We start from the raw sequence: 27,893 nt of genomic DNA on the forward strand, positions 1-27,893 counted from the left end.
TATATTGATAAAATGCCTTTTGTGTGCTACAGCGAACACAATAGATATTATATGAAGTAATGGTTAAACAATTACAGAAATGTTATTCAAGTTTTTAAAGTGTATTCTTTAAATAATTCTTTGAAATGAGATTGCACTGAATGGAATGAAATATTTTAAATTAAGTAAATGAGTCACCTGTGTTCAATGAATGTGATTGAACACATATTATTCATCCCAAATACAACAGAACAGAATCATAAATACAACAGAATTAACCAAATAATTCCATGAATTCAGTATTAGATAAATAAGGATTCATTAACATTTGTATGTTGCTGATACGTAAATAATTTATGTTTTAGATGCTGTCAATACATCAATATCATACGTTTCAGTGTCTATGCAAACGTGAGTAATTGTACGTGTGATAGAACCACACTTTACATGCAAATACATAATGAGATCATATTGCTAATACAGAGATTAACCACAACTGTCTGCTTTTGTACCACTCTGGTCAGCACTCCATCTCTGTTACCAGTTGTTGTTGATGTAAATAGCAATACAGTCATGTTCTTCAATGGACCAGGGCTTTGAAATGAAGGCTTTCTGTTCGATTACGGAGAATGTGGCAATCCATAAGTGAGGCTCATTACCTTCAGCACAGCCACCTCGCTAGTGAGTATTGAACATAAACGAGCTGAGCAACGCTTGTGTTACACGCCATTATTGATCAATGCACAGCAGGGAGTCAGTTCATCAAGCCCTTCTCACTTTTCTCCAGCCAACTGAGACCAAGGAGTGGACAAGACAGGTTCAATCTAACACATCTTATCGTTAATCTCTACCCATCACTAAGAGTAGAGAAAACTGGAGGTGTGGTGTAGAACCTTAGTTCCCTATGATCTGCAATCATGGTCATGATACGGAGAATTAACTCAAGGTAAGACTCAAGGTTTCATCAAGTTAAGAGTCCCAGAGAATGGAACAAACAACATATTGATATCCAATAAGGAATCAATATAAAGCTGCAGAAAAGAGGAATGAACAAAATAACACCAGGATATTGAGGGCATGATGATCCCTGATTATCAGAGAAAAGGACAAAAACAGTCCAAAGCATCCATCTAAACTTACTTCAAACAATGATCATTCCAAATTAATTTGTCTTGTTGGAAGTAACACAAGTGTATATACCTGTAGTACACTGGAAATAGAATGAGGCATTAAGGCGAGACATGGCAGGTGAAAACATAGTTTTTTCATGCAGTGGTAGCCTAAATTTTGAGATTTTGGGCCAGTTTGCTCCCTTAACCCCCTGAGGTCGGCTGTCGCGCCGGCGCGATAGGCTCGTTTTTTTCCGTATGAGTGCAAAAAAATAATAAAAAAAAAATATTAATTTTTATCTTATATGCTTGTGTTATACATCAATCGATCCTGTTTAGTGTGTATTTTTTTGTGTATGCTCATAATAAAAACAAAGTGTTGTGCTTTTCGCCAAATAAAGAAAAATAAACATGATGCGAGTTCTGCCTACTCTCCGTCAGTGAAGTCAATTCTGAAACGCGTCCGAAAATGAACTGTAACTCAGCGAATACTCAGTCAAACAGGCATACAGTCACACAGGCATGAAGCTTGAATTCTCTTCTTTAAAATGAAGTAATTTTTATAAAAAACAAATATTCACAGTTTATGTAATATGCATGCAAAGAGAGAGATGTCAGTCGTTCTCATCTCAGCTCATTAAGTTTTAATGTGCTCCGCCCACGGAGAGCGCGCGCTATTCAAACGCAAATGTGAGGCGATCCAAACAAACCTGTGAAACGCCCACATCAGCTGGATAACACACACCACGAGTTCACTTTCAGACTTATGTACTTTATGATGCTGTGAGGAATAATAATATCTTGATAATAATCCTGCAAAAATTTACCTCAGAAGTTCTGGAAGTATCATTTCGAGGAGCAAACGGATCCCGCTTAGGAATTAGGTCAGTACTGTTTGCTTTGTTCTAATCTGAATGAATGAACGCAAAGATGCGTGCTGTTGTGGAGCTACTACAGCTGGCAAAAATACTGTTTAAATATTGATCGCGTTTCTGTGTATGAATGAATGAACGAACGAACGCACAGATGCGCGCTGTTGTGGAGCTACTACAGCTGGCAAAAATACTGTTTAAATATGAATCGCGTTTCTATGAATGAATGAAACAGCGCACAGATGCGCGCTGTTGTGGAGCTACTACAGCTGGCAAAAATACTGTTTTAATATGAATCGCGAATACAAAGAAAGATTACACTGGAAATATTGTTACAATTTTAAATGTTGTTGTAATTGTATAACCTTAAAAAAACAAAACAAAAAAAACTATATATATATATATATATATATATATATATATTTATATAAGGATAGATGTAAACAAAATCTTAAAAGGTCATTATAAGCCTTCTCTTTAAATAATTGTATTATGCTTTATTAGTGACACATTTGGGAAGAGAATATATTCCAAATCTGAAAATACAGTATGAGAACAATTAACTGCACAATTTCTAGAAATGTTTACCTTGGATATTGTACAATTTGCAAGCAAAATTTTTGGAAAAAAAACAACAAACCAGTTATATATTGTCCTTGCATTCTTGTGGCTGAGTCACACACCTGAATGAAAGGCTCATTACATATGCAGCCTCATTATGCGGGCCCCATTGTCTCCGCAGGTGTGAATCACGCCCACCCGCATATGGCCTTTCCAAACAAAAAGTGTTTTACAAGATTTAAATCAATGTATTGTGTTATGTGAATGATTAGGCAGGATGATTTTCACATAATTTTGAAGAAAAAATTCTAGGCAACGTCATCCATTAGTCAGAAGTCTTATTTACATATATTTAGAATATGTTTTATGGCCTTATTTCAGAAACTTTAGTTTTTTGTTTTTGAAAAAAACATGCATAAATATTATTCTATCAAAAATACAAACATGTACATGCAAGTTGTTCACATATTATGGTAGCCCTGTTTGTGCTAAATAGAGTGAATTTACACCTTTGCCATTAAAATGTTTATAAGCAACTGAAAAAAGCACAAATGTCAGGGCATGTCAGAACATCTCAAGGACCCCAAAAACCCCTCAGACCCCAGAGGGTTAACATGTATGGCCCTATTTTAACGATCTGAAACGCACGTAAGGCTATTGTCAGTATTCTCTAATTTACTAAAGCACAAAATAAGATATCCAGAATCCCCTCTGTAAAAGCCCTTTCATCTAATATGTCAACAAATAGAACTAATAATTTTACACCTGGTCCTTTCCAATTTCCAGATTTAGTTTTTGGAATTGTATGCAAATGAGCATATATTTAAGTATATAAGGCTTATATACTTAAAAAAAAAAAGTTCTTATGTTTATGCCAGTAATAAACTGGAGAAGTTTCACAGTGATATCTTCAAATTTAAAAAATGTCCCTATTCACCTGTTCGCCTTAATTTACTGCTGGCCAGTGTAGATAGTACCACTGTTTATAATGGCTCCGTGTCAGATGTAGACAGGGTACTTTTTACCAGAAAAGATAACAATAATTAATTTGCTCATAATTAATGTGTCATAAATGAAAGCTTTAGCTAAGTTCTGCCGGGAAGACTCAATTGTTACATCACTTATTACCTTCTCATCTATCCAATCGTGTTCTAATACTTGTAGTATAAAAGATCGATACTTACACATGTCTGAGTTTGCAGATGCTGATGCCTACATTCACCTCCATCCTCTCCACCACCACCAGGATGCTCCCTTCCCCTCCATCCTCCCCACCACCACCAGGATGGTCCCTTCCCACACCTCCCAGGGGTTGGCTGCACCCCTGCCTTCGTCTTCAGGCAAGAAATGCAGATTCCGTACCCTCGGATTGCGAGCTTCAGATGGGGCCTACACCAACGAACTTTATATCATAATACTTGCTGTGCTGTTAAAGGAGAACTCCGGTCAATTTTAACATTGAGCTAATTTTTTGTAAATTTGGAGTACTGTCAGTACAGAGGACACCGACAAAAATCGGTGTTGCCTACACCGTGTTATCCTCTTTTTAAAATTTGCACCCTCTTGACTTAAATGGGGCAAGTTTTAAACCTGCTTTTAGCCTCTTAACATCCTTGATGTGTCATTACAAGTGCCCAGCCAATGTGAGTGATTCCTTCAGAGTGAACACGGTGAATCTGACTGCAGTAGATGTGAAAGATATGAATAAAAATGATAATAATTCAGCCAGCGCTCATACCTGTATTTACTTCTCGTTTTCGGTCGAAGTCCATAGTAGTCGATTGTCGAGTTCGCGCAGTTAGTTAGTTACCTATGATCACGCGCGTGAACTCGACAATCTACTACTGTGGACTTCAACCGAAAACAGGAAATAAATACAGGTATGAGCGCTGGCTGAATTAACTTCATTTTTATTCATATCTTTCACATCTACTGCAGTCAGATTCACCGTGTTCACTCTGAAGGAATCACTCACATTGGCTGGGCACTTGTAATGACACATCAAGGATGTTAAGAGGCTAAAAGCAGGTTTAAAACTTGCCCCATTGAAGTCAACAGGGTGCAAATTTTAAAAAGAGGATAACACGGTTTAGGCAACACCGATTTTTGTCGTTGTTCTCTGTACTGACAGTACTCCAAATTTACAAAAAAATGAGCTCAATGTTAAAATTGACCAGAGTTCTCCTTTAATAAATGCATACTTGTTACATCATTTTGCCTCCCAAGTCTTTCTGGTAGAACTGCTTTGATAGAAAGCAGTTTCATAAAGGGAAAGCTGATATTGTCAGGACTGCGTATGTAACTGCCGAATAAGACATGCTTGACTTTGCAGGTCCAGGACCAAAGTAGCAACATGTCCTGATATATGTCTTTGTGAATAAGTCATGAGGCTAAGCCCTGCAGTCCTTACAAGGCCCTGTAGGGTTACAGGGCTTCAGGGCGCAATTGAAAGACCATCATAGAGCCGCAGGCTAGAGCTTGGGTGCTTGGGGTGACAACCAAATGTTGAGCCCCGGGGCAATGAGATCACAGCAGAGGTCTGAGAGAACATTTTGCCTGCAGCCCAGCCAGTCCACTACCTCTACCAGGAAACCACTGAACCTGTGATGCACATCATAGACACAGTGACCTCAACACAGTGACCTCAACATCTGTGGCTGAAGCTAATTTCAGAAAGACATCTGGAATGCAGGGGTGTGTAGATCAAAGAATATTGCATGGAGGTACTGGGGAGGTATCAAAAGAATACTAGTTTTAAAAGATAATTTTGTCATTATTTTCTTATGATTTTCTTTCTTCCATGGAACACAAAAAGAGTAATTAGGCAGAAAATTCACTTTGTAAACGCGTACAATGTCTAGATTCTGTCAGTGTTGTAGTCAAGACCAGCTCATTTGATTCATCCAGGTTGAGTCAGAGTCAAGACAGACCTGAAGAGGGTCTGAACAATTAATTTCCTTTGGACTGAATGGATCCTGGTTTCGCAGCAGTGTCATGTGAATCTTGGAGATTTGCATGTTCTTGCTGTTCATGCTGGTTTGGGTTTCCTCTGGGTGGAAGTGTCATGCTAAGTTGATGGATGTGGCTGCTGCATTCAACAGGCCTCTTGAATTCAGTGTCACACATTTTGGACTATGCATGGCATGATGGCTCAGTGGGTAGCACTCTTCTCAAAGCAAAAAGGTCCCCCGTTTGAGTCCCAGCTGAGCCAGGAGGCCTTTCTGTGAGGAATCTGCATGTTCTCCCCATGTCTGCATGGGTTTCCTTTGGGTGATTTGGTTTCCTCCTTAATCCGAAGACATGCAACATAGATGATTTGGAGACTGTAAATTGTTCATAGGTGTGAGTGTAAGAATATTTGCATTTGTCTGTATGTGTGAGCCCTTTGATGGACCGGCCATCCATCCAAAGTGTTTCCCTACCCGCAACCGGTACAGAACAAGCGGTTTGAAGAATGGTTCCAGATTTAGACATGGCACTTGATAAAGAGATCTGATTTGCAGACTGGGTGCATGCTCACGTTTCTTTGAGCTGGATAAGGGACTAATCTGCAAATTGACACTCATGCTTTTCTTAATATTCCAGCCATGTCTCCAGTGGTTTCCAGCTAATGTGAAATAGAGTAGGATTTTACCGCTAGACAAACATGTTCAGCATCTGTGATGTAAGCAAAATAAATAAATAAAAATAAACAGACAGTCTGTTCTAAAAAGATGAAAAAGCAAAGAAAAATAAGATTTTGTTCATGACACACACACACACTAAATCATTCCTGACATACTTTTATTCTGCATGGATTGGCTAAGCACAGGAATTGTTTCTGCACCAATAGAGAAGAGAGACTATAGTAGCTTGAACTGTCTGAAATAGGGTAAATAACATGTCAGTGACAGGGTGACCTCCAGACATTCACATACACACACACAAACATTTCTCATTCATTACACATGGGCAGAATGGAAGAACTGACCCTTCACTAAGACAAGCCCCCTTGGTTGCTGTGGCTATAGCTCTCGAGGCCTCTGTTGATAGTGATTATAATTGATAACAATACTGTTCCTGGACCATGTCTAACCACAACATTTCAGTTTATTTCATCACACTTGCAACAAGAGAGAAACACCTAGGGAGGGAAGGTGTGTAGTCTGTGCCTCAACTTCTCAAATACACTAACCTGGCCCTCCATCCTCCACCATGCATAAATAAAATAATGTTCTTACAGAAAAGTACTGTGAAAGTATCATGATATGAAACTTTGATATGTCCCAATAGTAATGTATGATTCCCATATTCAATTACCAAGGAGCTCTACTAGTGGTGCTTATAAACATGTCTGGCCAGCAGTCCAGATGGTTTAAACAGCAATGTTTTAATGTCTAGGGAGATAACAACTCAAGATAAAATCATAATTATTCATAAGAATGAGTGAATATTCATGAAGGCCATTGAAGTGAACTATTTTTAGCTTTTTATACCAGGCAAGGGTTTCATTTTTATAAATACATTTTCACACAAAAGTTAAATGTGTTTCCATGAAAACTATCTACAAGGTCAACTGAGGTGCAAATCAAACATCAGCATGCTAATGCTATTCATGCACATTTAACTTCCCAGGAACATTAAGAATTGAAAAGTCACTTTTCGGTTGTTGTTATCTATCTTCCCTCATTCCCAACTGCATACTTGCCATGGCCTATGAGAAATAAATGGCTTCCATGGAAACAATACAATCCAGGCAACATGGTCCACTATTGAAAAGTTTAAAGTCTGCAGTTTAGAAGCCAAGGTGGCAATAATTGCAAAGGCTCAGTTTTCTCTGAAATTTACCAGGATAAATTAATAGTTCGTAAAAAAAAAAAAAAAAAAAAAAAAAAAAACATTATTTACTTACTATGCCATTCTAAACCCATATGACTTAATTAGAAAGTATTCCATGCAATGAAAGTAAATGGAGAATGTGAGAGTCCAACTTCAGAAAGGGCAAAAATTAACATTTATTGTATTATCAAAAAGTGGTCTATACAACTTGTACACTACATAGTCTTCTGAAGCCAAATGATAGATTTGTATGGGGAGCAGACTGAAAACTTTTACATTCCCCAGAAGTTTGGAATGACGAATTATGATGAATTTGTCATTTTTGGTTGAGCTATTACTTTAATACTTCTTTGAGCCTTAAGAAATTCTAGGGCTGGAACAACGCATCAACGTGATTATACACAGGTTATGTTCATCCCTACTCCCCCTCAGTCATGTTTCACACAAAACAAAAACTCTAGAGCAGATGCTAATGGCTAGTATGGCAGCACCACTAAATACAAGCCTGCACATTTTCAGTCCATAACATCGGGAAATTTGATCACAATTGACAGTGTGTTATAAATAAGTACAATTAAGGCATGAGTTCATCCATCAGATATTAGATAACAACCAACAAGGACTTAAAATGCTTAGTAACTAAGTGCAGAGAGTACATTTGAGCCACGCGCCACGCAGCTTGCACCCACTGCAACGCTGATGGATCTACGGATGAACGCAAATCATTTCGCTGTCTCCGTGCGTAAACTAAACCCGTCATGATCATACAGAAATACTCATGACGAGGAATAACTTGAGAAGGAAGACTTTAATCATTAAACACTTAGGAACCAGGAGAAACTCAGGAGAAAACCACAAACAAACGTTGCGTGTCCAGGTTCAGAGGTATTCGAGGATTAACAATTATTAACTTTTTCATATAAAATAATTGCAATTTTGAATTAAAAATAAAATAATTTTTGAGTTTGACAACGAACACACCGTAAAACACAGCTATACAACATAGTTCAAAACAATAATAATTAATAATTTCTGAACATTGACTCTCAGTCTTTTTTCACCTTTTTCTAATGTTTTCTCAATAGAATTCATAAAAGTATAGAGTAGAATAACATAGTTCTAATAGGGGCTCATTGTAACGCAGTGTTATAACGTGCCCCACCTGTACAACTGAGATTTAAACCCTGCTAGTGTCTTCTGCTAGTTAGCGAAGCATTAAATAACCATAGCCATAACCGTAACTGTTAAAGGTGGTATCAGTGATTTCAGGCCCAAAAATATTTTTATCACATTCATCTAATCACCAATCACCGACAGGGGGAGGGTGTTGTGAGGTTTTGTGCTCGTGCACGGCTGCACGCGAAGTCAGAGCTGAAGAAAAAGCTGTCTCAAAACCTCACAACACCCTCCCCCTGTCGGTGATTGGTTGGAACACTATTTGTTTTGGTTTTGAGTGTTTGGCTAAACCATTTGTTTTTGTGTGCAGATCTCAGAGCCTAGGCTGCCTACAGAGACGAGTTTTTTTTGACGGCATGCTTATGCGGCGGCAGCTAGCGGATCTTTAGGAAAGATTAGATGAATGTGATAAAAATATTTTTGGGCCTGAAATCACTGATACCACCTTTAAATAACATATTGGAGATTAAAATAATATCAGATTTGTCTACTCTATTTAACACCAAAAATAGAGATGAAAATTTTAAATAAGGAATTTACTTTTGCTATGGTTAAATATTCAGTGATATCTTCCAAAGATTTCAGAATTTCGGCGCAATTTTTTCTCTATATAGTGTTGATATGGCAACTAGAAAATACATAAAGTTTTGTCATGCTAGCATGTGTGGAAGTATTTAAAACAAGGGTGTTACAACTAGCCCCGTGTTAGATTGTGCCCCACTCTCCCCTACATCGCAAATATACTAAAATGTTTGCCTTCGCACCCAAAAGTTGCAGAACCATTCATTTTCTGTAAAGAACGTGCATTATTCCCACCACAGCTGGCAACGTTCTCGGATACGTTTCTCTGTACCGTTTCCATTACGGCATCTATCCACATTATTAGCACTTGCAGCCTCTTCATCCTCATTTTGCGAGATTTGTAAAATGTCACCCAACTGAAAACTGTTTTTAAAAGAAAACCCACCACTTCAGGTTGACTTTGCACCAGAGCCATCCTTTTTTTTTTTTTTTTCGCGGGAATGCGAGATCCGATCTTTTATCCAGATACAGAAGCCACTTGATGTGGACAGGTGTAAACACACCGTGTCCTGATTGGCTTATGATCCGATCTGCTTGATTGGATCACGGTGATCGCATGTTAATGCCAAGTGTAAACGCAGCCTGAGGGAGAACACTGGGGATATATCCAGGAGACAAACAAAGGACCTTAACAAGATAATTACACACAGCTGAACCAAATGAACTAATGAAGACGGAGACCATGGAAACAAAGGAGTGGCGGGAAACTGAACAAATGCAAACAGAAAGTCCAATTACAAACTGACATGTAACACACTGTTTCTTTCACATTAAATCACATGGCAGACAACTAGTTGTACCGTTCCGTTCATTCAGCGAGGGATTGTCGAGGATGTGGTTGTGTGAGTCCTGAAAATGTGCAGGTGTCAGTTCGGTTACAGAATGGGGTTATCACGCTGATATAAAACACTGTATGAACTAGGCATGTGCAGGTATCAAATTTTCATGCTGCGATTAATTGATTGAGCTTTTATCACGGTATACGGTAGTATCACGATATTTTAATTGCTCAAGAGAAACGGATGGATGGATGGATGGATGGATGGATGGATGGATGGATGGATGGATGGATGGATGGATGGATGGATGGATGGATGGATGGGGGGGGGATGTAGAAAAAAAACAACTTGCATCACAATAGGTGTAATTGTGATTGTCAAAACAAAACAGAATTTTACACAATTTTCACGATTTCAATTCAGTTCTTGGGATTTGATTTCAATCTTGATTAAGTATTGACTCTTTGGATAAATATTAGGTAGGCTACAGTAGATTTTCTCAAGAAAAAATATACTCACATAATGCTGTAAACATACAGAGAGCCCTGTCAGGTGGTATTATTAAAGGTTAAAAATTAACAAATTAAATTAAATATAATTTAAATATTGACAGCGTGTTATAAATATAATATTTTTTTTTATTATTTAAATATAATATAATCTAGTGTTGTCAACTGTCTGATTGCTTGTTTGGGTTTCCTAGCAACCTTGATGATGATTATTTAATCAGGTTGGCTACACCTGCAGACTATTACCACTCCTATATCTGCCTAGCGTTTGCTGTGTTTGTTGTCAGATTGTTGGTTGGTACCTGTCCTGTTGTGAGCCTCACCAGAGTCTCTCTAGCCCTCAGTTCCTGTTACTGTTCCAGTCGTGATTTTGGATTCTGGTCTTGTGAGGATTCTTCTATCCGTTGTGGATTACTGCAAGTCTACGGTGATCATCTTGCTTCAAGGATTTGCATCTATTGCCTTGCTACCTTTGACTATTTGCCTTGCTTATATTCATTATCACTGTTAATAAACTCTTATTCACTTGCATCTTGGATCTTGAGTATCTCTGCTGACACTAACGTGCTGGTCATTAAATGGCTTTCCTGAGGTAAATGTAACATTCTGTGACATAATTGTTGTCCTATAGTTTTATTGACCTCTTTCAGTGGTTGAAAAACACTGATTGATCGATATTATGTATTGTCATGTATTAGAATGATGGTCTGTATCTTTAAGATGTGAGTGTACTAGTATGTATGCGGGGACCGGATGTAGAAGGAGGTTAACGTTAAAAAGCAGAAAAGTAAAGACGCCATTTGGAAAGTTATCAAGCGTGTGTCTGATTTAATTCGGCAGAGTGTATGAGAGATATCTGATTACACAAGAAAGCAGATATATAACATTGGCGACGAGGATGCAGCCTAGTGGGTGTGAGCACTGATTGCATGTGATGGAAAAGTCTGGTATTCCTACGTTTGAGTGCTACAAAGATCCTGCGACTCTTGGTTCGAGATGGACAAGGTGGCTGACATCGTTTTAACTTTATGCGGACAGTAAAGGACTTATAATTGAAGATGTCGCTGCTGCAGTTCATCAGCGGCGCAGAGCACTTCTTTTGCATCACGCTGGACCTGATGTTCAAGATATATTCTCCACTCTGGCGGATACGGGAGGTGCTGCCGATTACGACGCGGCCGTTGCAGCCTTGAATGCATACTTTGTGCCACGAGTGAATACTGCGTATGCAAGGCAGTCTTTTTATAAACTTTCCCAAAACCCAAGTGAAACGATTCAACAGTTCACAACACGTCTCAGACAGGCAGCAAAGGACTGTGCATTTGCGCTTGACATGACTAATCAAATCCGGGATGCCATCATAGGCAAATGTTTATCAATGTACGTGCGTCGTAAACTTTTGGAGGAAGGACCTAATCTCACGCTCGATCGTGCGTTGGAGGTTGCTGCCCTCTGTGAATGGATAGAGGAACAGATGGCTGCATCATCGGTGAGTGACATATCACAACCTGACACTGAGTCTGTGAATCGCGTCTGGAAAAAAGGGGGAAAGATGAAAGGACAATTCAAGGGAAAACAGCAAGCTGAATGCAGTAAGTTGAACAAACAATGCTACCGATGTGGACATACAGATCATTTGGGACGATATTTAAAATGTCCTGCGAGGGGGCCAGACATGCCACAAATGTAAAGGAAGAGATAATTTCTCAAAAATGTGCAAAACTAAAAATGTGAAGCAGCAAACAGTTAACCATGTTGAAGGGCAAGCCGAATATGCATTTGTCATTCAAGACGACTACATGGCTGATAGAATGAATATTTGCTTGGGAAATGTCAATTTGAAAATGCTTGTAGACTCAGGTGCGACCAGCAATATCATTGATGAAAGAACATGGGAGGAACTGAAGGCAAAGAATATTAGATGTCATTCGTACATTCCAGGAACAGAGAAGAAATTGTTCTCTCACTCATCTAATCAGCCATTAGCACTAAAGGGAGCTTTCCAGTGTGAAGCAAGAATAGGCAGCCGGTCGGTATATGCTGAATTCATTGTAATTAAAGGGATAGGAGAGCCACTGTTGGGGAGAGACACTGCCATGAAACTCGGAGTACTAAAGATTGGCACAAACGTTGCAGCTGTAACAGACCTCAAGCAGTCGCTCCATTCACAATACCCAGAAGTGTTTCAAGGAGTTGGTAAACTGAAAACCAAATAAATAGTTTGTACATAGACCCAAAGATTCAACCAGTTGCCCAGCCTTTAAGGCGGAATCCATTTAATTTAAGGGTTCCTGTGGAAGAAAAGATAAAAGAACTCTTAAAAATGGACATTATTGAAGAAGTGAACGGGCAGAAAAGACTCCAAATTCGTCTTTGGTCATGAACAGAAAAGTGCATTTAAGGCTCTGAAAGGAGAACTTGCAAAATCAGGGACCTTAGCATACTTTGACAAAGACGCACCAACCCAAGTTATAGCTGATGCCAGCCCTGTAGGGTTGGGGGCTGTATTGACACAGTGTCAAAAAGTACAAATGGTGCCAGTGTGCTACATCAGTAGTAGTCTATCAGATTGTGAGAGACGGTACTCCCAGACCGAGAAGGAGGCCCTTGCCCTTGTATGGGCCTGTGAGAAGCTTCACCCATATGTCTATGGAAGACAATTTGATCTGGTCACAGACCATAAGCCATTAGAGACAATCTATAATCCACGCTCTAAGCCCAGTGCCCGCATTGAGCGGTGGGTTTTGCGTCTACAACCATATGACTTTAAGGTTGTCTATGTTTCTGGAAAAGAGAACATTGCAGATCCCTTGTTAAGACTTCTAGGAAGCACAGCAATGAAAGAGAAGCACTTACATGATTCGGATGAGTATGTGAGATTTATAGCCATTAATGCCACCCCGAGAGCCCTAACCACAAGGGAAGTGGAAGAGGCGTCAGAAAAAGATCCCAAACTAATAGAGGTGAGAAAAGCTATTGAAAGTGGACACTTTGAAAAGTGTATGACATATGCAGCTGTTGCTAGGGAGCTATGCGTGGTAGGTTTTTTAATACTACGTGGAACACGCATTGTTCTTCCAAATACATTACAACCACGAGCAATAGCACTTGCCCACGAGGGACACATAGGTATTGTTGGGACCAAACAGCACCTGAGGAGCAAAGTATGGTGGCCTGGCATGGACAGAGCTGCCGAGAGATATTGCAAATCATGCCATGGCTGTCAAATTGTCTCTCGTCCTGATGCGCCAGAACCATTGCGACCCTTACCATTGCCAGAGGGACCATGGCAAGATCTAGCAGTAGATTTATTGGGTCCTCTGCCATCAAAACACTCAATCCTAGTTGTGGTGGATTACTACAGTAGGTATTATGAGTATGACATACTGACCTCAACCACAGCAACAAAAGTGATTGACAGCCTTGAGGACATATTCAGCCGACATGGACTTCCTGCCACACTAAAATCAGATAATGGACCTCAATTCAAATCAGATGAATTCAGGAGTTTCTGTTAAGAAAACGGGATCAGACACCTGAAAACAACGCCTAAATGGGCTCAAGCGAATGGTGAAGTCGAGCGCCAGAATGCCTCCATCATGAAATGAATCCGCATTGCACAGTCGGAGGGACTTGACTGGCAAAAGGAACTCAGGAAGTATGTTACAGTGTACAGAGGAATTGTACATAACACCACAGGCAAAAGCCCTGCTGAACTTCTGTTTAAAAGAAAAATGAGAGGCAAGTTACCTGAACTCACATCAGTAGACAAAGATCTCGAAGTTCACGACCATGACGCTGAGAAAAAAGGAAAATATAAACTGTATGCAGATGAACATCGCAAAGCAGATTTCTCAAATGTAGCTGTTGGAGATCGGGTTCTGATCAGGCAGGACAAGACGGACAAGTTTACCACACCATTTAACACAACACCTCACACAGTGGTCAGCAAAGCTGGGAACAAAATAACTGTCGAGTCACCCACCGGAGCCCAGTACAGTCGCAACACAACATTCGTGAAGAAATATGTAGAGAGCGAGAAAGGGAATGCTGACTGTTCCACAGATTCAGATCAACAGACATTGTCAGAGAAATCAGAGAGACTTGTGCCTATGGTTGAGTGTCACCAAGACATTACATATGTGAAGCCCCAAAGACAAAAAAATTACCAAAAAAATTTGCTGACTTTGTCGTTGGTTGAACTTTTGAATGCAGGTTAAATGCAGACAACGTTGTTGACATGTTCATGGTTGATATTATAAGTGAGTTTAAAATAAGTTGAAGAATGTGAAAATCATCAGTTAGATGAATATGTTGTTTGTTTGGCAATACTGAGACAACAGTCAAGTGTTAAAGGTCTGTATCCGACTTTGGAGGGGATATCATGTATTAGAATGATGGTCTGTATCTTTAAGATGTGAGTTTACTAGTATGTATGCGGGGACCGGATGTAGAAGGAAGTTCACGTTAAGAAGCAGAAAAGTAAAGACGCCATTTGGAAAGTTATCAAGCGTGTGTCTGATTTAATTCGGCAGAGTGTATGAGAGATATCTGATTACACAAGAAAGCAGATATATAACATGTATGAGGCATAAATACCTTTCGGTAAGTTGTACTGTATCTTTAAATAAAAAGTAACAGATGATCGGTTTACTTGAACTGAGGCGCTACAGCGATCGGTCACGTCACATTTACAAGCGCCAAAACGGTATTTATTGTCTGAATTTTGTAATAAAATGGACAGAACCTGAGGGGAGAGGTTTTTTCATATCAAAAGTAACCTGCTCTGTCTAGTCTGTCGGTGTCAGTGTCCTCTTTGCTCCGTGATTTTTCTCTGCGTGAGAAAATGGATGTGTGGCGCGAGAGCGTGTGAAAAGTGTAAATTGCGTGAGTCTCACGCTGAATGCGTAGAGTTGACAGCCCTGCTTTTAGAAGGGGGATAAATCTTTGGCAGCGTTCCTCCTTCCGCCATGCTTCTTCTCCATGTGAGGATTCATTACATTAGACTAGAGTGCACACTGCGCCGCATGCACACAGCGCTTCTACATGTGGGGATTGTTTACATCAGAGTGCACATGTGTTTCGCGCAGCATATACGCAGTGTTTGTTTAAGCGGTTGATGGAAAATAAGCTAATGCGCGTTCAATAAATATAAATTCTGATCTATTATTTTTCACGGTATTTTGAAGTGCCCGCGATAACAATATTGTGCATATTCATTACCGCGATTTATCGCATTACCGAATACCGGCACATGTCCAGTATGAACACAACCATATTATCTGGCACTGTCATAGCCATTAGAATCTGCTCTAGAATTTTGTGTGAAACATGACAGGGCATTAGATATGAATATAAAAAGTGCGTAAACAATGTAATCGATTACATCATCATGCAGTTCCAGCCCTACATGCAGGGGTTGTGTATGCTGTAACTGAGGCATGGTGACCTTGCTGAGGAAATGATTTTAACAATGGATTTAGTCTTTTTATTAAAATACCCCATAAAACCACTCAGACACAAGAAACAAACAACTTAGAGCAAGGCTCCAAATAACAGTGAGGGATCATGGCTCTTATGATGTTTTATCGATCCCCTGCAATTTCTTGGGATGATGCTCAGGGCCTTGATAAATTTCAAGATCTCATTTTTGAAAGCAATCTTGTTGCTGTTCTGCGCTTGAAGGGAGAGAATAAAAGAGTCTTAAGTGCAACAGCAACTTTTCTCAATTCCATGTATGCATTTTTTTAGTTTTTTTTTTTTTTTTTATGGCAACCAGGCTAGGGCCAAACTCATTTATCATGTAACCACTTTATACGCATTAATCATACAATGTATGCTCCCCACACTGCTTGCTTAATGCACATTATGAAATCAGAATCAACACTCATGAACCAGCAGCTGATTTATCAACAAATCATTCACACAAACACCACAGAGTCTACACAGCAGCAGAATACAGTTGCTAGTCCTGTCAGCCCTGTTTGGAGTGATAAATATGGTTCTGCAAGGTATGTAAACTTATGACCTTAACTGGACACATGTGCATGTTTCACAGTTTTGCTGTACATTTACATTCACTACTAACTGACACATATCGAAGCCCATTTCTCAGAGTAAAAAATAAAATATGTGAAGAAAAATACATTTTAAAATAAGAAATTAAGTCATACTTGTGAGCAGGACCGTCGATAAGGGGGGATAAAGGGGAACGTTTTCTGGGGCCCAGCCGCTAGGGGGGGCCAATGCAGTCCAGCTATAATTATGTTCATCCTAAATATAAGCAAAGGTTACCATATTTTAGTTTGAACCAAAATAGCACCATTAATTGTTGAAAGTGAGAAAACAACGCATTTTATTTAATGTTGCTTGAGTAAAATGTAGCCTGTGTCATAATGAAACACCCCTTTCCTGAAAATGGTCTGAGCTATTTTTTGTTGTACTTAATATCGCGAGCGCGCGCGGGCGCCGTGAGTGTTGAGCGAGCAGCAGGTACGAGTAGTGAGTTGCCGTCGAAAAAGATGGATAAAGCAAAAAGGCGGGGGTTAAAAATAGAAAAAGAAAGAGGGAAAGGGAGATGGCATGTCAATTGATGCGACAGCAGCTAAATAAGTGGATGGTGAAAGGCAACAGGTATGATTTAAAGTGTGACGTCCAGGCATGTAGGCTACTGGCCATCGGGACTACCGGGAGATTCCCAGTGGGCCGACTTTATGGGCCGATGCATCTCATACTTTTTTTCTTTTTTGTCTTAATGGCCCATAAAACTCGTACATTTATTTTGTTTTGTTTTGCTTAATCGGCGGCGCTGGGTTAGTGCCGGTGTAATGCATTGGTCAAAAAAAGTCAGCGTTAGTTTTTTTCCTGAAACTCCGGCCCATGAAACACGTAGATCAGCGGGACATTGGTTCTTTTCTTGATGGTCACTGGGCTGGCCCAATCACATCTTTAATGTGAAGTATAGAAATATACTCTTTCAAGTATAGAAATTAGTACAACACTAATTATGAAAGTTTCCTTTATTTTTCAGTGCATTTGTTTTACAATATATGGCTATTATATCATGGGATTAATATTATAACTATTATTATGTAGTAGTGTAATGTAGACAGACACTGTAACTGAAAGAGGTTTTAATTTTTAATTTGCACACTGAATATGGGTTGGAGTTTTTAATTTTGAACTCTCAAAGTGCATCAGATTGATGAATTTAACATTAAAAAGCACAAAATTTTCTTATGGGGGGCATGCCCCCCAACCCCCTAGAGGTAACAGAGGTCCACTCACCACAGCTTTAACAAAAATCCTGTAAGAAACACAGGTAATGCTATGGCAATGCAGGTTCTATATAATATATACATTTTTTGATTCATCACTGTGGAGTATACTTCAATTGTATTAATAAATTACATTTTTTTTTTTACTTATTTCATCTATTAACTCTCACTCGTTCCTAATCACTCATTACATGGCACACTTATTTATTTATTTGCTGTTTTTTTTTTGTTGTTGTTTTTTTTGGGGGGGGAGGCATAATTGTTGCTGCATACCCTTCTGACACTGGGTAGTTGTGCCTGAGTCTCTCTCAGTTAAATGTATGTGTTAATGTAGGAGAGAGAGAGAGAGAGCACACGCATGATATGAGTAGCCGATAGCAGATTGGGGGGGGGGGGGGTCCATTCACTGGACCTTTTCAGGGGCCCAGTCATTTCTGTGGGCGGGCCTGCTTGTGAGATCTAAAGTCTTAACTACAAGAAATAAAGTTGCAGTTGCGAGATGTGAGAAACAAAGTAGCAATTACGAGAAACAACCACACAATAACAAAAAATAACACTGTGAGATAAAAAAAGTTACAATTGTTTGAGAGACATTTGAAAGAATGGAAACAGCATTGTCAAGCAAAGTCTTGATGTGAACTTTTCTTACCTGTCTCTAAGGTTACAGATATTAGTGTACAGGACAAACTGAAGAGTCATACCTGCTAGCAGCTTGTTTGAACTCACATCTATGCATGAAATTTCCCCCCCAAACCAGCTATGTGCAAACCCCTTCCCTGAAGCTAATTCTAAAGATTTCATTGGTCATGTCAATCACAGTACTACTGACTGCCTACACAATGCTGAAAAAAAAGAATATGTTTTTGCTCAAAACTAACCAAAAACCAAAACTAATATTGGCATATTGAATATTGGCAATAGTGTGCATCCCTACTGTTTAACCAAACTTAAACAAAGACAAAACTGAAACAAAACCAAATCAAACAACAAAACACTCCATATACATACTGATTTGTTGATTTTTGGTTCAAGAAAGTCATTTTGAAATCAGCCAACCTGCAAACCAACAAACGGGATGATTGGAAGCACAGGAGAGAATGAAACTGAGTGCCGAGATTGAGGCAAACATAAATAAACAAAGCTTTAAAAATGGGTGTGTGACTCATAGGCAGTGCTAGGAGGCATTAGTCACAGTAACGGCACAGCCCGAGAACGGGTGGCTGATGGAGTTTCCTCTAAAAACAGCCCTGCTGATGACAGACGGCCGCTGTGAGAATCTACCCACCATCTACAAATCCCCATTCTTTTGGTTTCTTTGACATACGTAAAGGTTGAATCCACTTTATAAGGATTTAGTGAGCTGCGTGAAAAGAAAAAAAGAAGTATTCACTGAGCAGAGAGACGCAATCCTGCAGCTTATTTTCAGACAATTGCAGAGAAAAGAAAAATGTATGCTGTGGAAAATGTGTCTACTTGGGTTGATATTTATACGGAGCGGGGATGGGTGAGTGGTGGTTGCGTGCCGCTGTGATGGAAAGAGAGGTAGGCCTGCACACATGACGGATAAGACAGGAAGAAGAGAGCTAATGAGCTCTGCCCAGAAGATGGAGAAAAAGAAACTCTCGCTGGGAAGTTTGGACATCTGCGAGGAAGAAACCACAGCTTTCAGAGCATTTGAAGAGGAATTGAGGACAAAACCTAAAGGCCTTCATCTTCTCAAACACACGTGCTGATACACAACACGCACAGAAACAGAAAAGAAAGCATTTTTTTGGGCTTTGCTGTAAGGCTAGTCTCTTTCTCTTTGATCAGAAATAAGCTGTGGCTTTGCAGGCAGCTTTTGTTTTGTCCCTAAAGCGATGCTGTCATCTCAGCGAGACAGAGACCTGCACAGGCTAAAGGTTATCAGAGAGACAGTATGGGAAATCAGGTGGATTTCCAGAAAACATACCACTATATCCCTTTCCCACCTTAGCTACTAATAAAACACACACACACTTAAAAGAAAAGAATAAGATGTGCAATGGCACCTCCAGTAAATTTTCAATGGGGTGGCCAGAGGGGCACAGTAACAATCTTCAGGTGGCACACTAAAACGTACACTGAAAAGGGATAACCTACCATTGTTATTTTAAGGATCTATTTGTACTTTGTCTAAACCATTAATATAACTTTTATTTGACCTATACATTCATTGTTCATTATCCCTACGTAAATACATTTCCATCACTTTGTATCCTTTTAATTATAAACCACATTTAACACTTCATATTCTATATTTAATTTATCTCTATACAGAAGGAAAATAAAATGTGATGTATCCATACTTGCTTGTGAGTTTTGCCCTTTTCAATTTCAAAGCGATTCTCCCACAAACAAACAAAAACCGCTGTGGCAAGCAGGGTGGGGCCGAGAGCTGTGAGACTGGAGCAAAGACAGTGGTGCTAATGAGATTCACCTGCGCACCACATCGTTCTCCAGTCCCTCAGAGGAGCTCTGGAAGGATAAAAGGAGGAGTGACGACATTAAAGGACGAGAAAAGACCAGGCCTGGACATTATGTTGTTGATTTATTATGTATATAAAATAAAACGTCCTTGAGGGGCTGGTGCTTTACTTTCGTTTTGTTGTTTGTTTATTTTAGGATTAAACTTTACATTGATCGTTTGCCGGTTTCCACCTCCTCCTTCCCTTAAAACAAACCTTATTACAGTGGTGCTGAAACCCGGGAAGAAGGAGGAACGCCCTGACAAAAAGCCCTCACTGCTGTGGGAAATCTGCAGTGCCATCGAGTAGGGCTGAGCAGAGTCTGCAGCCATGGCCCCTCAAGGTAGTGGGCTGGAGTGACTTGCCGGGGGGACCGACAAACTCGCTGCCACCTGACTGGATTGTGGTGGGGAAGCTTCCGTCCGAGAGGGGGCAGAGGAGTCTGTGCAATTTGACTGAGGCCGTAGCCTATTGCCGTCCTCCATGATGCGGAGGAGCAGCAAACAGGGGACTTGCTGCAGAGTGCCCAGAACTGGAGGAGCCGTCACCATCCACCAGGGGGCGGAAGAATCAGAGGGCCGTCCACAGAGGGGTTTCCAACACCACCCCCAAGCATCACAGAGGAGTTCCCCCAGCTGGTATGGCAGTCTTGTGGTTGCCCCCTCCCTGCAAAGGGGATGTGACAAGCAGGGCGGGGCTGAGAGCCATTGGAACGGAGCGAGACCGGTGGCGCGAGTGACATATATTAACATTTATTAATATAATTTCAAAAAAAGAAAAAAAAAGAAAGAAAACACTTTGTAAAAAACACTGCTTTTTGTTTTGTTAGGAGTAGATTGTTACTCGAAAAGCAACATTATTTCAAAGAGGAAAAAACCCTGAAGTGACTGTCATGCTATTGTATGCAGTTTATTTAGTCACTTCTCGTTAATCTTCATCAATGGATTAGACCACTACTGAGAAGCAAGAAAACTACAAGTTTCCATTCTTCCATAGCTTCCGAACAAATGTTTTTTTTTTGGGTGCGGACTGATGGGGCATTGAACCCGAGGTTACCCCATGAGTCAGTCCTAGAGCTCCTCCTGTCCGATTTTAGGAAAAAAAACGGGTCCATCGGAGACGTCCAATGGAATTCTTAGGCGCGCCGAATAAACACAGCAGACACAGTGTAAGAGTAAAACGTCTCCGGTTACTATCGTAACCTCGGTTCCCTGAGAGGCGGGAACGAGACATTACGTCACTGACGTATATGGGAACTCCCTTCCTCCTCATTTTCACTGAAATCTTATAGGCTAACGCCAGCTGGAGACAGCTGGCCAATTGACGCGAAACATGCAAATGCTGACCGGACCGCGGGCAGTATAAATAGCATGGGTGCGGCAATAACGTCAGAATCAAGACTGAACGCTAGCACAGCTGATCAAACGGCGAGCACGGCGGCTGACGTAATGTCTCGTTCCCGCCTCTCAGGGAACCGAGGTTACGATAGTAACCGGAGACGTTCCCTTTCAAGGCGGTCACTTCGACATTACGTCACTGACGTATATGGGAACTGTATAGAATCCCGCCGTGAGCGCAGTGAAGATAAGCCCTGAACGGGGTCAAGCTACACTCCCACGAGAGACAACAGTTCTAAGCCAGCAGCGCCGCTAGGAGCACTCGAACTGATAGGCGAAACTAGACTAAGAAACGTCTGTTCCGACCTACCCAGTTGCATATCCAATGCAATGAAGCGAAGGCTGCACTGGACAGGGCAGCACAACACCATAAGCACTCAGCATAAGAGTTAACACAGTGTCAACGGCAATAGCAGTGACAGCTGCATAACCTTATAGCCATACACAGAGTTAACAGTACATAGAAAACTACTGCGTAATGCGGAAACAGCTATGTATAGTCATTATATACATTATAGTCATAACACAGAGTTAGCAGCAATGGTAACTCTGCATAATGCAGACTACTGTACAGCTGGTGGTAACAGTTCATGAGTACATTAATAAAACTCACCAACCCACGACGCTATAGGCAGTGCATAAAACTTGAAACCCTGGCGAACGTGTTCTGAGAAGACAGCCAGCATACCTAAATCCCGTGGGCATTAAGCCAGATTGAAAAGCGTCGAATTCAGTGAGAAAGTCTCAGTCCCTAGTACCATCCACCAAGCACACAAACAGCTAGTCAGACTGCTGCCTAGTGGTCCACGTACATCCGCAAAGCCCTTACAGGGCCAACAGCACTCTGAGTATCAGCATCATGTGAGGCTGACGGCTCAGCAGAAGGCGGGCAGGGATCAATCTGTGCTCTGAACGGTGTAAGCGACTGGAACGCAGCTTGGTATTGGACGGAGAGTGACGCTGCAGTCACTAGGTCCGAGACAATGCAACATCATTCATGTAGAATGAGCGTAGGTCTCCAAGTGCTTCGCTGGGGCGAGAGCAGGTGGAAGGTCATTCTCAAGGAGATCTCTCAGCACTTATTAGTGTGAAGTGTCTTGCTCAACTAAGGACCCAGCAGCTTACACAAGAAGGTTCCACAGCTTGGGGCTGGGGTGCCAATCGTCTGAGGGGGATAGTCATGGGGGAGCCCCATAACTCTCTCAGGTCCGTGAACCGGGGATGATAGGCCAGTAAGGGGGTCACGAGGAAACTGACACTCCCTTGTAGAACATAGCCAATGTTCTAAAGCCGATGTACAGAAGTGCAAATTAACACATAACTGAATGTACATAAACACAGTGCCAGTGGCCGTAGCGACAACAACTGTGAATATACGCAGTTAGATAATAGACTTCCATAATAGCATTGCACCTCAGAAGTACACAAACACAGTCGTAGCCGTAGCTAGAACTGTGAGTATACGAGTTAGTACAGAATAGCCAGTTGCACTGAAGGAAACGGGGCAACATAACAGCGTAGCACATGTACGTAACAGCATCGGTCGCTGTAGCGCCAACTATACGCAGTAGCTCAGTATAGGCACTGAAGGATACGGGGCAACACCGCAGCATGAACACATCCATGTGCAATAATGCAGCGCAGGTCGCAGGTCGACAGAGACTGTGAATATGCACAGTTTGACTGGGATAGCTAGTCGCACTAAGATACAGGGCAACATGACAGCATAACACAAGTGCGTAAGAATAGCGCATCCATGTATGTACATAACGCAGCGTAAGTCACCGTAGCTGAGATGCACAGTTAGATCAGGATGGCTAGCTGCACTGAAGGAAACAGGGCAGCATTACAGCATAACACATCCGTGCACATACATACATCCAGAAACTGTGAATATGCACGGTAGATTAGGATAGCTAGTTTTGCACTGAAGGAACAGGGCAACAAAATAGCAAAAACACATCCTTGTACATAAGTGCAGTGTAGTCGCCGTAGCGATAGAACTGTGAATATGCACAGTTAGATAGGACAGCTGGTTGTTGCACTGAAGGATAGAGGGCAACATAACAGCATAACACATCAGTGTGCACATTTAAAACATCTGTGTGTATAATGCAGCGCTAGTCGAAGCGACCGAAACTGCATGAATATGCGCAGTTCAAACACAATGGTCAGTTACGTTGAGGGCAACATAACAGCATAACGCTTCAGTGTGTACACAGATGCAGCGCAAGTCGCCGTAGCGACGACTGTGACTATGCACAGTTAGATAGGATAGCTAGTTGCACTGAAGGATACAGGGCAACGTGATAGCTTAGTTACATTGAGGTGTACAAAACACAGCGTCAGAAGCATAGCGACATCGACTGTGAATAAGTAGTTAATCAGAATAGCCGGTTGCACTGAGGATACAGGGCAATATATAACGGCATAAACCATAGACACATATCAATGTACATAACACAGCGTCAGTGGCAGCGCACAACAACTGTGAATACACAATAATCAGAGTAGCCAGTTGCACTGAAGGAACAGGGCAATATATAACGGCGTAATCGTAACACATATCAGTGCGTAGTGTATACACAGCGTCAGTTGCATCGCATAACAACTGTGAATACGTAGTAATCAGAATAGCCATTTGCACTGAAGGATATAGGGCAATATATAACGGCAAAATAATAACACATAAAGTGTGTAGTGTGTACGTAAACACAGCGTCAGTTGCATCGGGCAACAACTGCGAATACATACTGTGTAGTAATCAGAATAGCCATTGCACTGAAGGATACAGGGCAATATATAGTGGCATAAATCCAAACACGCAGTGTGTAGTGTGTAAATAACAGAGTCAGTTGCATCGCGCAACAACTGCAAATACGTACTGTGTAGTAATCAGAATAGCCATTGCACTGAAGGATACAGGGCAATATACAACGGCAAGATTCATAACACATATCAGTGTGTAGTGTGTACATAAACACAGCGTCAGTTGCATCGCGCAACAACTGTAAATACGTACTGTGTAGTAATCAGAATAGCCATTTGCGCTGAAAAATACAGGCCAATATATAGTGGCATAAATCCAAACACACAGTGTGTAGTGTGTACATAACACAGAGTCAGTTGCATCGCGCAACAACTGCGAATACGTACGGTGTAGTAATCAGAATAGCCATTGCACTGAAGGATACAGGGCAATATACAACGGCAAAATTCATAACACATATCAGTGTGTAGTGTGTACATAAACACAGCGTCAGTTGCATCGCGCAACAACTGTAAATACTTAGTAGTCAGAATAGCCATTTGCGCTGAAAATACAGGGCAATATATAGTGGCATAAATCCAAACACACAGTGTGTAGTGTGTACGTAACACAGAGTTAGTTGCATCGCGCAACAACTGCGAATACGTACTGTGTAGTAATCAGAATAGCCATTGCACTGAAGGATACAGGGCAATATACAACGGCAAAATTCATAACACGTATCAGTGTGTAGTGTGTACGTAAACACAGCGTCAGTTGCATCGCGCAACAACTGTGAATACGTACTGTGTAGTAGTCAGAATAGCCATTTGCGCTGAAAAATACAGGGCAATATATAGTGGCATAAATCCTAACACATAACAGTGTGTAGTGTGTACGTAACACAGAGTCAGTTGAATCACACAACAACTGTGACTACGTAGTAATCAAAATAGCCAGTTGCACTGAAGGATACAGGGCAATGTCGTGGCATAAGCATAACACACACATCAGTGTACATAAACACAGCGTCAGTGGCATCGCACAACAACTGTGAATACATAGTTGAATCAGAATAGCCAGTTGCACTGAAGGATACAGGGCAATTTATAGCAGCATAAATCATGAACACATAACAGAGTGCGGTGTACACACACAGCATCATTTGCGTTGCAAAACTACTGTGAATATGTTGTAATCAGAATAGCCATTTGCACTGAAGGATACAGGGCAATATATAACGGCACAAATCATAGCACATATCAGTGTGCGGTGAGTACATAAACACAGCGTCAGTGGCGTAGCGACAACAACTGTGGATACGTAGTTGAATGGCCAGTTGCACTGAAGGATACAGGGCACAAACGGCACAATCATAGCACATATCAGTGTGCAGTGAGTACATAAACACAGCGTCAGTGGCGTAGCGACAACAACTGTGAATACGTAGTTAAATCAGCATGGCCAGTTGCACTGAAGGATACAGGGCAGCCTGACAACATAAGCTGTAAGCACATCAAAATGTAATGTTACGTAGGCCCAGCGTCAACAGCATAAGCGGTAACGACTGCGCAACCCCGTAACGATAGTCAAGACTGACTAGGGGTAAACAACACTCACCGGATTGTGGCTGTGCACTTTCCATTGTCAGAGCGAGGCGGCTAGAGACCTCTATGCTAGAGACTTCCGTACTTCCCTTTTTTCTTTTTGGACACGGAGCCATGGCCTTTGCCTTGTCTCTCTAGACGCGCGTCTTGCGCACGACTACCAAAGGACGCCGTGGAAGACGGCGTCTTTCTTGAAGTAGCCTGGCTGAGATACCGGGCTAAGTATCCTTATCAACAGAGCCTCTCGCGTCGAGTCCTTCTAGCGAGCCCGCGAAAAGGACCGGTCACCGGAGTGGCGACGGGCAGCGTCAACTCGTCTTAGGGCGGGAGAGGGCCCACCAGCGGCCTGCTGGCGGCAGTGGGCCTCATCTCCGCTGATGCCCGGGTTTATTCCCCTGAGGGCGCGCACTGTCCGGCACATGCCCGCCGGCGTGAGTGCGGCCTCGGTTGATCCTTGTTAGGGTAGAGCGAGTCGATAGGACCCGCACATATCTGGCATGTAAGTTAGCAGCCATCGGATGCGGGGAGGAAACATGGTGAGTAACCTCTATTGCAACTTCCACGATGACTTCAGATAAGACTTCTAGCGTGAAGAAAGAGATTCTGACGTTATTGCCGCGCCCATGCTATTTATACTGCCCGCAATCCGATCAGCATTTGCATGTTTCGCGTCAATTGGCCAGCTGTCTCCAGCTGGCGTTAGCCTATAAGATTTCAGTGAAAATGAGGAGGAAGGGAGTTCCCGTATACGTCAGTGACGTAATGTCGAAGTGACCGCCTTGAAAGGGAACTATATGCAAAATAAGATACACCGGTGTTTTGCCAGATGAGAAGTTTATTCTACATATCATCTTTTTACTACTTTAATTAATTTTACTCTAATTAATTTTATAACTGTATCATTTATCTCTATTAATTCCTTTTATAACTGTTTTAATTTCCCTTTCTTTTATTTTGTGCTTATTTTCCATGCAACTCACTTTGAATTGCCATAGTGTGATATTTTAATTCCTTTCTATGTGAAGCATTTTGAATAACGGTTTTAATTTTCCTTGCTTATTTTGTTATTATTTTTATTCCTTTCTATCTAAAGCACTTTGAATTGCCATAGTGTATGAAATGTGCTATATAAATAAACTTGCCTTGCCTTGCCAAGTTGTGTAAGTGGAGAGAGAAAATGTGAGCGAGTGATCGAGCAGTGAGTATGTGTTGTGCTGACATGGTCCCAGCAGCTTGACGTGAAAACACCATCTCATTAAAGCCACACAAATAGACCTGCATGAGCACAATTACACATTCAGCGTAGAGTGATGCTCACCAAATATCTCACTAAGCTTCTCTCTCTCAGAGCTGCTTATCCACCCTTCCTTCTCACTGTGGAGAATAGAATTTCCTACCACAAAAACACAAAGCCATGGAAACGAGACGGAAAAATAAGTAGAACCAAGGACACGAAAGCAACGGAGATAAAGACCATGTGTTAAAATGCAAACACAAAACACAAAAGTGTGTCACTAATAAGCAGTGTTGGGCATGTTACTTTAAAAAAGTAATTACTTATTACTAAGTCTTCATGTTCTGCGTGTCTCTGTGTGAATGAGCAGCACAGTTTTGTCATGGTGTTCTCTGCATCTGCCGTCTCACTTTATTTGGAAATTTCACATTAACTTCATCTCCAGAGCTGCCCTGAGAGTTCACATCATGAGCACATCAGTTTCATTTGAGAAAATCTATCACTAAATACACAGTAAAACTCACTGAAGGTAATCACAGCAAACCTGTGAAAAAAATAAACATTTGGTTTATCTTGAAGAAATTATGACAGAAATATATTACTTTTGTATAGTAATTTGTACTCCCCAAATTAAAGTGGTTATTACTTTATTTTTAAGGAATATCATCAAACACAGAAAATCATACACAAAAAAATCATAAAACACAGAATCCAGAAAAAAATATATAAATAAACGGAAAACACTGAATTTGGGAAAA

The 27,893-nt window shown here is 41.0% G+C and overlaps 1 protein-coding gene across 1 annotated transcript in view; it reads right to left on the reverse strand.

Moving 5' to 3' along the window:
* The window catches only part of dpp6a (dipeptidyl-peptidase 6a), a 202,992-nt gene that overhangs the window by 134,583 nt on the left and 40,516 nt on the right, over positions 1-27,893 (reverse strand). The gene's annotated exons all lie outside the window — the stretch shown is intronic.

The sequence above is a fragment of the Scardinius erythrophthalmus genome (assembly GCF_964197995.2).
Source record: "Scardinius erythrophthalmus genome assembly, chromosome: 22".
NCBI lineage: Eukaryota > Metazoa > Chordata > Actinopteri > Cypriniformes > Leuciscidae > Scardinius > Scardinius erythrophthalmus.